Raw genomic sequence first — 14726 nt, forward strand, 5'->3', positions numbered from 1 at the left:
ATAGTTGTAAGTGTGTGTGCTCCTGAACCAGCCTCACCTGTCTCCCTCCTCTGCCCCCTTCTCCTCTTTGAGGCAGAAGCAAAGACTAGTTTTAGCTCTCAACAAGTTTTAATAGTTTATCTTGCCTTTTTTCACCTAGTTAACTTTTTATTTTTTATTATTCATGCATATTTTACTAATCACTCCCCCCTCAAATGGAAATATGTGTTTACATAAATAGTGACCAAACCGTTTGAGACCCACAGAGATAAGTTAACTAAGTTAACTATCTAAACACTCAGGCTGCGGCCACACGAGGACGAAAACGGTCGTTTGCGTTACTGTTTAGTGTCATATAGACCGTTCGGCCACACGAGGACGACCGAATACGGCACTAAACGACTGAGGAAACGATAACGGGTCCCAAGGTGGATAGAACGGCATACGCAACGCTCTGGGGGGTCCAACGGCTCCGTGTGTACGCCCTATACGATCATTTTCTGATAATGATGAGGCAATAGCCCCGCCTCTCCCCACCTCTGCTGCTCACCCCCGCGTCAAAGTAAACTGCACACTGAATTCAGATTATTGATCTTTCTCTCGATATGGACGTAAACGCGAGTGAAGTCTAATCTGACAGGACGGAGACACGCAGCTCTGCTCACCTGCAGCTCCTCCCGCTGCAGCAAAACACACACTTCAAGTCAGATCATCACCCTTAGCTATTTTAATTACTTCTCAAACTACCTAAACTAGTTATAAATATGTTTATTTTTACTGTCGGCCGGGTCACTCATATACTAGCGCTGTCCAAAGAGAGGGAGGAAAAAGAGAGGCTCCGTGTATTTTATTATTATATTATATAGAGTCGTTATTCATTTGTTTTAAAGCTCAATAAATAACAAAGAAGACCTTTGACCGGCACTTTTATAATTTTGTCCGTAAGATTTAAACTGTAATACACGTTGACTGGCGAAAAACTCTGCCCGGTTCCCTCGGCCCCCACCGCAGAGAATAAACAGAAGGGCAACCATGACAACCATGCTTCTTCGCTGCTTTTGTGGAGGAAGTTACAGCGCCACGTACAGGCTCCTGCATATGTACTGCAGCTCCTCCAGCGGTTGGAGCTAAACAGAGCTGTCTCGTGTGGACAGACACTATCCGGATAACTATTGCGTGTGGACGGAAGCTTTTTTGCGATTGCGTTTGCGTTAATCCTATGCGTTTAGCCGTTTTCGTCCTCGTGTGGCCGCAGCCTCAGAGAGTCCTTTACCTCACCTGAGCTGTAGTTATCAGTCTCTCAGTCTGACTGGAGAGGACTCTCCCCCCACCTTGTTGTTGAAAAAGCTCCTTATATCCGTTAGCGCAGCTAGCACCAGATGCTAACAACAACAATACACGTAACCGGTGCGCGCGCTTTATCTCACTCGCTCGCGCCACATTTACACTAACACACACCCTTCCGAGCTTGAATGACACACAGAGACCAATCGAGGGCATTAGTGTATGGTCTGTATGAAAGTGGCCATGTCGGCAGGCCACATCATGTAGACAGCCAGTCACCCTCTGTGAGGCAGAGTCAGACCCACATTTGCACAGCGGCCACTTAGCAGGCCAGGCCACCGGGAAACCTCCCGGTCCTCCCGATGGCCAGTCCGGGCCTGCAAGCAAGTAATATTTCTCTTTTATTTCTTGTGTATGACTGTGGCACAGTAAATTGAAATTATTCTGCAGTTTTGACATATACTGTAAATTACAGACTAAGGATAAGCTTTAGTTTAGCAGTTCATGAAGCAGTGGGTTTTTCCATCGTCTGCTGTGGGGAGCCGTTTATTCCTTTGTGCTGGTTTGACTGCAGAGTCAAGGCGGACCGTTGTTCAGTTTTCAATAACAGCCAGCAGAAAGCTTTCACCTCTTGAGTATTGCTTGGTAAGATACTTCCTGTTATCCCACACAAATAGAGCCTTGCCTTCAGGGCCACCCCTCCCTACAGGCCAATCATGCAGGCTGCATGGGGCCCACCTTGCGCAGGGGGCCCCGCCCAGAGGGCCTCAGCTGCTGTGCGCAGTTCTCCGCACACCCCCCGCTGACACGTGAGAGGTGACAAGGGGAGCACGTCTGTAACCCGACACCGTTGCAATGAATCCACATCTGACCAATCACGGCTTTGATACGGCCACTAGTGCAGGTGAAGAGATGTCGGTGAAAAGACAGTTTCAGTCCGGCGCAAGCAAGAGGGGGAAAAAACAAAACATGAAGAAATTAGAGCATCACTCGAAGGTGGGTTATTGTATGAGTCAAATGTACAACTTGCGAATGTTGTATAAGTCAAATTGCCAATTGCCATATTAAAACATCAGCTGCAATTCACGACATGAAGAAGGCAGTCTCTGCATAGCATATCGGCTAATGGAGATGCAGTTATTTCCAGCATTCTTTATTTACCATTCATTCAAGTATGTTATGCCTTTGATCTGCTAATGTACAGGAGGAAGAGTGATACACTGTCTGTCTAGTTGGCTTACATAACAGTTCAAGTTTACAGCCTAAAAAACATGGAGCATTTTTCCCCCGTTTATTCATTTTTATGTCAATTTGCACATTTCATGGTGATGCTCAGCCTCTCCCCTTAACTCCTAACAGTCATCATCATGTCAACCACAACACAGAGAAATACTGATAGAAATGTGTGTGTAGTTGATACATTACTGACAGAGGGAACTAGATTTGAATACAGATTTAAGAAATATCAGTTTTTGAGCATGTCATAAGCATGTTTTGTCTTGACTATACAACTATATTATAATAAAATAATATAGTATTTATATTATTGAATTGATTATGATTATTATTATTATTAGTAGGAGTAGTTTATTTTGATTAATTATATTTTAATCTTTTTGAGGCTAGTATTTGGCAGGAAATGCAGACGTATTCACCTGTAAACGCACTGAACTCGCTTGGGGCCCCAAGTTGGCCCTTAGTATTTTTCCTGTGTGAGAAAATAGATATATCTGACATGCTTCCCTGCATTGATGTTGTCATTCAGGTTGTCCATCGTTCCCCACCGTCTTTGTTTTGCAGCCATTGCAAATCAAAACAACTTGTCCCATAATTAATTGCAGCTGAAAGCAATAGTGGTGTGTGATTTATTCCTGGTGATTAGCATAGAAAAGGAAAAGGTGTGCTATTAAAAGGACAAGAAGAAGATGAGGCCTTTTGAATGTGACATTCAAAGCCTGGTCCACTGGTTTAACTGAAGCCACATAACGGACCTCACACAGTATAACCTTTATTTTTACTGTATCACCATGGAGACTGCTGAGGTAAGCAGTTAATCTCATTAAATACGGATCGTAGACTGATCGTTTTGGAGTTGTCCTTGAGAAAGACAAACAGCAACCTTGGAATGCTAGCACAACTCTCCTGACAAAGAGGCAGCTTTTTGGCAATTCCCGCCTTTATTCAACAAATGGTTTTGTATCCCGCCTCATTAGCATGATAATGAGAGTCAGGAGGACAGACAACAATGTAGCTGGCAAACCTTGATACCCTGCAAGATGGGTGTCTGTAGTCCACATTTCCTTTGTGTGTGTAAGGCCAGGTGCTGTTAATGTGAAATACATTAAATTCAAGTAAGATGCCCACACAAGTATTGGCCAATATTCAACACACCTCAAAACAAGTGTGTGTGTGTGTGTGTGTGTGTGTGTGTGTGTGTGTGTGTGTGTGTGTGTGTGTGTGTGTGTGTGTGTGTGTGTGTGTGTGTGTGTGTGTGTGTGTGTGTGTGTGTGTGTGTGTGTGTGTGTGTGCTAACACTAAGAATTGTGTAGCTGGTGTTTACTGCGAGCTACTGGCATTCCCACCTGAGCTTTAGCTGCTGTGGGAGAGTTTTATCAAAGATGGCCGTCATGGTCAGGGCCAGCCCCCCACAGGAAAGCGAGGAGGGTAATCCTGTTAGAGGTGTTATCATCACCTCTGACTGACAGCCACACACACACACACACACACACACACACACACACACACACACACACACACACACACACACACACACACACACACACACACACACACACACACACACACACACACACACACACACACACACACACACACACACACACACACACACACACACACACACACACACAGTGACCATCTCAACTGCAACCATGTCAGATGAGCCACGCAGGCCTGCAAGTGTGTTTTCTTGTATTATTGGCATCGAGCTGTGTGTTGCACACTCCATCTTTTGACATTTGAAAATACCAAATGTCACAAGAAGAGGATACCCATATGTACAATGCTCCGTATGTTAAAGGAATAATTATGTCCGGCCAATGTATTCATTGTGGATCAGAAAGGTATAGATGCACTATACTGTATTTCAGACACTTAATTTAGCCAGTTTGTTTGGCAGAACTGGTTACAAAAAAAAATAAGACCAGTTATTTCTGCATTTTGTGCCAAAGCTTCAGCTGCTGTGTTTTTCAACCACTAATCTGAATAGTAATTATGTTGACAGACAGTTCATTGAGGTGGATGGATGCCAAGGAGACCTCATCAGCCTTGCACAAGAGATGTTTATAAAACTACACGTAACGCTTCAGGTACCTTCTGGAAATAACAGCTTGCTGGTTATCAGAGCTTAAAGCTACCTTGACAATTTCAACCTTCTGGGACTTTGACACAGCTTGCTCATTTATTGTTGAGTGACACATAAGAAGCACACAGAATTAATAATCTTCGATGTGCTCTCAGTTAAAAACACACTTTACTCACTCTGAGTTTCCAAACAACTTTATGAATTTGTATTGAAAAAATGAGCTGAAAAGTGTTAAAGGGGTAAACAGTTACAATGTACTGTGGCCATGGATGGTGGGTGGTCAAAACACGGGAATCAGGATAAATACACCATGGCTTTAGTTGTCAGGTACAGTAAATCATACAGATATTGATAACAATAACCTCTTCAGTGTCATACACATTATACTGTTTCAAATCTAAACTACACTCAATGGCTTCAATTGAAATGTAACAGGGACAAAATGCTCCTTAGGTTCAAACTTGAATTTTTGGTTTCTAGAAGAACATGTTTACATACAGTTATGTTTTAAAAGAAAATGCTGTCTGTCTCAATATATATTCATATACATGAAGGGCTAGCTGAACCCCATGTTTTTCTTGTACCTAAGCAGCCTGCAAGAAATGAGTTGCTTGCCTTTTTGTGTGTGTGTGTGTGTGTGTGTGTGTGTGTGTGTGTGTGTGTGTGTGTGTGTGTGTGTGTGTGTGTGTGTGTGTGGTGTGTGTGTGTGTGTGTGTGTGTGTGTGTGTGTGTGTGTGTGTGTGTGGTGTGTGTGTGTGTGTGTGTGTGTGTGTGTGTGTGTGTGTGTGTGTGTGTGTGTGTGTGTGTGTGTGTGTGTGTGTGTGTGTGTGTGTGTGTGGTAGATCATACATAAGAGGTTCCTCCAAAGCTCATCTGTCGATAACTAATGCAGCCGGACATCATTCAATAATATGAATTTCTTATTTTATTTTGCTTGTTTTTATATATTGCTTTTTGGTCTGTTATCTTTATTGGAAAAATACCAGTTTTGACATTATATACTTTAAAGTGGAATAATTCCCTAACCTTAAGACTGTTAGTACCTCACTTTTTGTGTATTAGGATTTTAAAAACATTTATTTCCAAAACATTGCCACTTTTTTACAAATGTATTATTCATCCTCCCGAACCAGTTAATCTCTCTTATTACTCAAATCTCTAAAGAAATCCGGACGCACCTAAGACGTAATTCAGACTGAAGTGCCATTGACGAGAAGAGGAACTGCATTTTTTCCATTTTCATTATTTCTAACTTGCAAATTAAATATCCAATTTGAAATTATTAGCAATCCTGTGAAGATCTGCAATAAAATACAATCCATTTTCTACTTAAGCTTCCACACCACTGAATGCAGGGGAGAAACACAAGGGGATATTGAATGCTTTCTGAAAGGTAGTGTGTGACATTTAAAAATGGAAGGGTGACTTTTTGAATAATGGAACGGAGCACAATTTTATCTAGCTTGTAATTGGTGTGCGAATATTATCCTGAGAGCACAGCATGAAATCAAAAAGGCTCTGATTCTTTTCAGTGAGACCAATGCTGAATTATAATTTCTCAGAATCTTCCTCATACAACACAATGCTTGGGAACATTTTTTGTTCTACTCTGCAACTAATTTCCACATTTGTCACAAAACGGATGGCACTACACTCTCGCCATTAAAATAAAGTAATTAAAGTCATTAGTTTTAATGGCAGGAAGTCTGGTGGTCATCCATTTTGAATGTCTGGGTTACATGTGCGACTTAACTTCACTGTGGTTGTTTGCAGTATTTGTTAGAGGGATAGAGAGATAGAGGGTAGATTTTTGGAGAAGGGAGAAGAGATGCATTATTCATACAAATTAGATGCTGCTACTCGGGTGTAAATGAGCATCCTGTAGGAAATGGAGAAAGACAGGTGATGGAAAGTGCAATGTCCACTCCTCCCACCTGGCCACAGCATCTGTCTCTGCACAGCCCACTGTCAGTTTACCAAACACGAAGCATGTGTGAAGCCTTATCTGTTTGCCTCTGATGGGCAGCCAAAATTCAGGGCTAAGGGAACAGCCAGGCAGCCATGCAACGCCTCTCTCCTTCACCCAGCACTCACCAAAGCAACTGGTCGACCACTGATATGAGCAACAATTTCCTTTCTGGCTTGATGTCTCTTACACACACAGAAAGCACACACATGCAATACAAAAAACAGTGTGCACGCACATTTCCACTAACTAGCTACTCAGGTATGTATAAAACATGGGCTTCCACATTTAAAAAAAAAAAATGTCCCTATCTCCAAAGGCCTTGATGGAAGCCTGCCTAGCCAGCAGCAATCTCTTACAGAAGGATTTTCCAAGCTGAGCCACATTCTACCGGCTCTCCTGGATTACCATGCAAACACAGCTTCTTTGATAATCTTCTCCTCTTTCAACATGCCCCAGACTCCCTCCTTTTCTATCAGTAAAAATCTACCCTGTAATTCCCTGCTGCCTTCTTTCACTCCCAGCACTGTCACTATCATCCCCAGGTCAATTTCCAACATGTCAGACAGGAATGTGATTGGAGGCGGTGTGGTCGATAGTTGAGTCAATGTGAAAATCGCCATTGTGGCTGTTCACATGCTTGGAAGACAGAGGCCTCGTCTGAACTCTCCAGTGACTCTTTAGGCTGTCAGGCAATACTTTGTATAGTTTCCTGCTGTTCATCGCCCCTGAGCCAACACCAGAGATCAGGTCGTTACTCAAACGTAATATATTACATATTGCTAGTTATTACTTTAAAAAAAAAAAAAAGAGTAATAATATTACTTTATTTCGTTACTCTCTACATAAAGTAACTTGTTATTTTACTCGTTACTTTACTTGTTTCTTTACATTACTACAACATCCTCACTCTGGATTTGGAGGTCCTTAGCTATTAGCTTCACGTTAGCATGTTGTCTTTGCAGGTGCTTGTGGAGGTTTGACGTTGTGTTTGCAGCAGTGGATAAAAGCTTCTGGCATGGACACAGTTTGCTCCTTTCTTCGGACAAACTCAAAATAATGGGCATACATAGCTCCACCCCTCGAAAGTTATCGCTGTTGATGACTCAGCCATGTTTATGCACTGCATGTGGACGCGCAAGTCGTGAAAATGTTACGTAAATATAAACCTGCGGCGGAAATACCTCTTGTCTGTCAAAGGGAGAATCTAGTAATTCTTTATGTTAGTAGGCTAACTGTAGTGTGATTACTGAATGTATAAAAGTAACTCGTTAGATTACTAAAATGTAATATTATTACAGGTGAGGTGTTACCCAGCTCTGGCCACCACAACATAAAAAGTCATGGGCAGTGTGTGCTTTTGTGTGTGTTTAAAACGTATTCAGTAGTGAACTGCTCGAGGAGTCAGATATATTCCACGGTGTTTTAGTGCCAAAATCGTTCCAGTTCACCAGGAGTTCAGCTTCCTCGAAGATTCCCATGCTGCCCTGCAAAAAACAGTGTGCTGCATTGTTATCACGTCTCACAGATAAGACAGTCTTGCAACACTTTAATTTCACTTCCACTTGAGATGGAATTATGCCAAGTACAAGAAGCAAAATGTATGTATTGTATGTACAGTGACAAGCAATATGCACAAGACTTTAACATCATTTGTTGTTAAAAAAAGTATTGTGGCATCTTACTCCAGATGGTATATTGATATCTGGAGATGCTCACATACATTTTAAACGGGCAGGGGGTCGATGAAAGAAGAGCACTTCAGGATATATCTGAATAGATCGGACAATGCAATATGTGCCCACTAAATACAAGAACATTTGACTGTACAATATGTATATAGGTTGAAGGCACAGTATCTCAAAACACAAACGATGTGTCATGAACATTGCATAACATTTGAGCGTTTGCATTTGTCCCCATTATTGATTTCATTCATTTATCTTAATGACAGTGGGATCATCAGTTATTTTATGGTGACATTGGCAGAAGCAATGTCTGTTGCCCATACTTCACCCTGGTATTTACATTTTAACAACAGCACATTTATTTGAGATATTCAAATTTAGAATGAGAGCTAGGAAATGTAATTGTTTTTGGTTGGCGGGTATAAAAGTGATACAGACAAACAGTGCAGAAAGGATTCTGAGTTAAATAGACCTGGTAAAAACCCAACAAATGAAGACACAATTAACCTAAGAGCCAAAGAGCTATTTCAATTATTTTTCAATTAAAGGGCTGACCAAACTATCATTAGCAACTGAGTGTTCTCAGTAGAACATGGCCCATTGTCTCTCAGGCGTGAGGCTGCACTCACTTTACCAAAACACATTCAACAATTAGCTTATCATAAAGTATATTTAGTGTTATCCACACATATATTTGAGGAAAAGTTTCTACAATCCAAGAGTGCATGGAACAAAAATGAATAAAGTAATTGGAACGATGCCTTCACAGAACTTCTTGACAAATAAAGAGTTAAAGAAAACTCATAAAATACAAATATAGGCCCCATGCGGAGCACCTCACCACTTGCAGAGTAAATCACCAACATTATGATAAAGTATAGCTTATATTGTGATATTGGACACACTGGAAAAAAAGGTGTCAAGGGTATTAAGATCCTTCTAGACTAGGTTATTTATGCTGACGTGTTCCATATGGTCCTTTATGGAACATTTTAATTTACCAAGAGTATTTTACATTATGTATTATTTGTGATCTATCTATCTATCTATCTATTTATCTATCTATCTATCTATCTCTTGGTATTCTTTGGTCTAGACTTCAGTAAACCAATTGCGTAGTTCAAGTAACTACAAACATTGTCTGCCTGTAGGTGTTGTTCTAACATCACAATAGCTGTAATTCTCTGAAACAGCACCATCCAGTTTGAAGACGTACACAGTACCAGGATGGTAGAAGTAACACAAATGGTGGACACATTGTTGAGGACATGGAAGTGCAGTGAGGCAAAATATGAAACGGACAAGGTGAGACACAGTTGGCCTGTTTCGTGTTGAACAGTGAGGTCCTGGTTTGCTTAGCATTCAAAAGTTAGAAGTTCAAAATGGTATACCACTGTCTTTTGAAAGTTAAAGATGGAATCACAGATTTTCTGAATTATTTGCACAGCTTTTTAATTTCACATTTTCATGTTTGACGTGGAAACAAAAATCTACCAAAGATGGCTTTACAATAAATGCTAAAGATTAAAGGTGGTAAGATTGCATACCATTTCTTGCAAACCAATAGATTTATATTTGTTTTCAGACATACATACACACATATAGATAACCTTATTGTAGTGGTTCTTGCTGCATCTTTATATTTGTATGGTTGGCACATATAGACATATAATTGCTTGCTAAATACAATTGCAAAAATGGGGCGAAGCCTGCGAGCTATGTCAGGCAGTCAACTCGAGCACCAATGATACATTAACACGTGGCGCACCTCGTCCCTCTTACAACCAACCAAACACATTCTCCTAAACATGCCGCTCTACAGTATTTAAGCTGTCAGGTCTTCCTGCCTCTGCCTCGCTATGCTCCTGCTGCCACTGCTGTGTTCACTTGCTATTGCTACGTTCATGTTCCTGTTGCTGTGTTTCATGTTGCTGCTGCTTGCCTGCCCCACCACCACCCCAGCTTCCACCTGTAGGCGCGGGGGATAATTATCTAATCATCACTCAATGTTCTTTGTAAATCTGTGGAGAGATGAGGCCGAGCCTAGACGCCAAACTCAAACTATATGCTGCTTATAATAAACATATTAAGAAACACATGAGTTGTCTGACTGAAATAGAGATTGTGTCAAAAATGTGTAGTCACCTAATTTGTTTTTAATATACTGGATCTAAAGTATGATTAATCCATTCTTGTGTGTCTAGTAAAACATTGGCCAACACTGTGTTTTCTGTATGGGGTATTCATATGTAAATAAACCTCTCTAGTAACACAGCATTTTTTCAGTGATATTACAATGCTTTTCAATGTGCCTCTGCCTATCAGAGATGAGTTTTATCACTGTGGATTCAATAGCAATCTTGGAGTCCAAACACCCAAGGCAATCTGTTATCCCAATCTGAGCCAGCGAGCGCTCACAGTGCAGTCAGAATAACAACTCAACTTGTTAAAGTATCGGATATAGATGTAAAATGACTGTGTATACACAGTGGTGTATCTGATACACCAGCCAGTAGCAAATACATGTCCAGGAACACACACATACACACACACACACACACACACACACACACACACACACACGCACACACACACACACACACACACACACACACACACTGGAAAACAAATGTGCAGAAAGTGTATCTATCAAACCCACACATATATTCACAAATCATACCAGCTGCTCCTTGCTGGTAGATGTAGATGTCAGTTTGTATGTGTTTCACCAGCATGCTGCAGAGTTTTGTGTATCTGGAGCTAGGCCTACATGTGTGTATTTCATTACCTGCTAACCAGTGACGTGCGGTGAGGTTCATGGCTGGTGAGGCACTGACTCTTTCAGAGTCAGATTTACAAATATTATATTTTGACCTTAATCGAAATATTCGGTTATTTTCAAAGGTCTGATGCGTCGATTCATTTTAAACAGACTGTTCAACAAAAGGATACCCAAAATCTAAATATTGGATTGTTCTTTCTTAGTAAGATCCCATTTTCATTACAATTGTGGTCTTACCTTGACTTGAAGATGAAGTCCATGCTATCCTTCTGGACAACAATCTCTATAACTTTTTTGTAAAAGTCCTCCTTATCTTCCTCTAGTTTCAAGTTTCAAAAGTCTAGCTTGTGGTTTGCGTCTACCGTCTCTGCGTAGAATAACAGTAGCAACAAGAACCTGTGGGCTCACGTGCGCCCCCTTCAGTGCGGCTGCCTCTCCTGATGCTTTTTTTCATTCCCGTTGTATGATGAGACCAGCGAGCCTAAATATCATATATACGTGAAATAAGTTATTTAGAGACTATGGATGGTGAGGATAAATGTAATAAAGTGATCGACAAACATTACATTGGTGACCTACAGTGAGATGGTAACAGGCATGCGCTTAGGGCCTGTGCTCCAGACAGTTTCTGTGGGGTGACGCATTCTGAAGTGAAGCCCCTGCGAGATGGAGTTCATGACTTTATGAGCTGTTCATGAGCACTCATGAAACATTCATGAACAACTCATTATATGTTCACTTGTCATGTTCATGAACCAAAATTCTTAAAATGCTCATGAACCATTTTAAAGAGCAGTTCATGAAATTTTTATGAACATTGTTCATTCATATAAAGTTCCTGTTTTGCTCATGACAGACTATTATGAGCAATTTATGAACTTATCATGATCCAGCCAATCACAAAATTATAATTAAAACCCCAAAAAGTTTGCATTAGCATTTCATGAACTTTTCATGACTATGAGCATTTCATGAATTTTGGATGATTGTGGCAAGTTCAGAATATTTATGAATATTCATGAGCATTTTATGAACTTTTGATGATCAGTGTGATGATTTTAAAGACCTCTTGAATATTCATCTACTATTTGAACATTTTTTTATTTTTTAAAACTTTTAATCTTAAAACAAAACAATAGTGAATTTGAAACTGAACATTATCTGTATTTATTTTGGTGACATTCATATCATTTTATGGTTTATCTGTACTGTTTGAGAAGCAGTATGAGTAAGTAGCGCCAAGGTGGAACCTTTGGCAGGTGAGCGGTGACATCTGGGTTATTTTAGGGGGGACACTTCCGCCCCCTCCTCAGAAGCAATCCAGACGATCAACCGGATCCTGTGTATAATTATTGCTGCTGCACTTTTCTGTTTTCTTACATGTGGTACATGATGAAAATGATCGATGTTAACTTGTGTGAATTAGATATGATGTTGGAGATGTTTAGGAGAGTGTGTCAGAAAGGTTTGAGCATACATAGTTGACATAGTAACGGTATTTTAAAAATACTAAACTGTCGGCAACAATAGATGTCATTTTCGCGGGCTTCAGCCGCGCCTGGGTAAGTGTGACCTGAGCGAAGGCTCACAGGCAGATTAGCTGCCGCGCACGGGTAATATGTTTTGTTTACCTGAGTGAAGTCTTGCAGGCACATTGCCTTGTTTTTTGTTTATTAACATTGACAGTGTATTTTTGTGATCTCTATAATATGTTATATTTGGTAAAGATAGATATATTGATAGAAAGTATTATTTGATAGCGTTATGTGTTTATATTGACTATGTTGAATTTCTCCTTGAGATACAGTAATTGACTGTGACAGACGGATAACTTAAATGGAGAAATGTGATGTTTATAAAGTACAGCTATCTGAATGTAACTGTGTACTTTGAATTTTGAATAAGAAGCAATCCAGACGATCAACCGGATCCTGTGTATAATTATTGCTGCTGCACTTTTCTGTTTTCTACAGAAATCATTTATTGTTGCTGTGGTACCCAAGCTTTTGGGACCCGTAACACATTTTTTTGTGCAGCTGAGTATCAAGAACTGTGCTTCAAATAGTGATACGATTAATTGTAGTGCTCCACCTGTATACATGTATGTTTGTATGTTAATTTGAGTAAAGTTCCATTGTGATTGACATAATTGTTGTTTTCTATGGTTGCCAATTGACCCACAGTCAATGGTTCATGAACTGTTCATGAACAGTTCATAACCAGCCATTGAATTATATTCAGTGACTGGGTATGAACTGTTCATAAAGTTGTTATGAACAGTTCTTGATATGTTCTTGGTTGAAAACTGAATATCCCTACACACTCACTGAAAACTCCATTTCATGAATTGTTCATTGTTCATTGTCATGAAGCTGCCTAAAACCATATTCCATGAATTGTTCATGAACCATTCCAGCACAGGAGTTTCATGAGTAGTTCATGAACTGCCCTAGTGCCATTTAATGTTCATGACAATTTCATGAACAGTTCATCAACTTTGTTATGAGCTGTTTTTGAGCTGTTTATGAGCTGTTCATGAATATGGTTCACTGATATTCCATGAACTTTTCATGACAAGTTCATGAACAGTTCACTATCATCTCAACTGGCTTGAGCGCGCTCACAAAATAATTGCCCGCGCTAATTTAGTGCCCGCGCTCCAGCAAGTTACTGTGGGCTTACGAGAGGCAGAGCATGTCCCTGCCTCACTTCTCATCGCTCCCCGTAGTTGTAGCGGAGCTCAGCAAATTTTCTGATTTTGACTATAGAAAGCGATTGGAATCATACATAAATCACACTTACAACACAGATCAGTGGAGACATTTTTTTATTCCATCCATCCATCCATCTTCTCCCGCTTATCCGTGGTCGGGTCGCGGGGGTTGCAGTTCCAGCAGAGAGCCCCACACTTTCTTTTCCCTGGCGACATCAACCAGCTCTGACTGGGGGATCCCAAGGCGCTCCCAGGCCAGCGAAGAGATATAATCCCTCCACCTGGTCCTAGGTCTACTCCTTGGTCTCTTCCCAGCTGGACGTGCCTGGAACACCTCCCTAGGGAGGCGCCCAGGTGGCATCTTTACTAGGTGCCCGAACCACCTCAACTGGCTCTTTTCAACACGAAGGAGGAGCGGTTCAACTCCGAGTCCCTCCCGGATGACTGAACTTCTCACCTTATCCCTGAGGGAGACGCCAGCCACCCTGCGGAGAAAACCCATCTCGGCCGCTTGTATCCGCGATCTCGTTCGTTCGGTCATGACCCATCCTTCATGACCATAGGTGAGGGTAGGAACAAAAATGGCCCGGTAGACAGAGAGCTTTGCCTTCTGGCTCAGCTCCCTTTTCGTCACAACGGTGCGGTAAAGCGACTGCAGTACCGCTCCCGCTGCTCCGATTCTCCGGCCCATCTCACGCTCCATTGTTCCCTCAATCGAGAACAAGACCCCGAGATACTTGAACTCCTTCACTTGGGGTACGGACTCATTCCCTACTTGGAGTGGACAGTCCATCGGTTTCCTGCTGAGAACCATGGCCTCAGATTTGGAGGTGCTGATCCTCATCCCAGCCGCTTCACACTCGGTTGCGAACCGATCCAGTGAGTGCTGAAGGTCGCAGACCGATGAAGCCATCAGAACCACATCATCTGCAAAAAGCAGTGCTGCAATCCTTAGTCCACCGAACTGCAGACCCCCACGACTACGCCTC

Source organism: Pseudochaenichthys georgianus, chromosome 3 (genome assembly GCF_902827115.2).
Source record: "Pseudochaenichthys georgianus chromosome 3, fPseGeo1.2, whole genome shotgun sequence".
NCBI lineage: Eukaryota > Metazoa > Chordata > Actinopteri > Perciformes > Channichthyidae > Pseudochaenichthys > Pseudochaenichthys georgianus.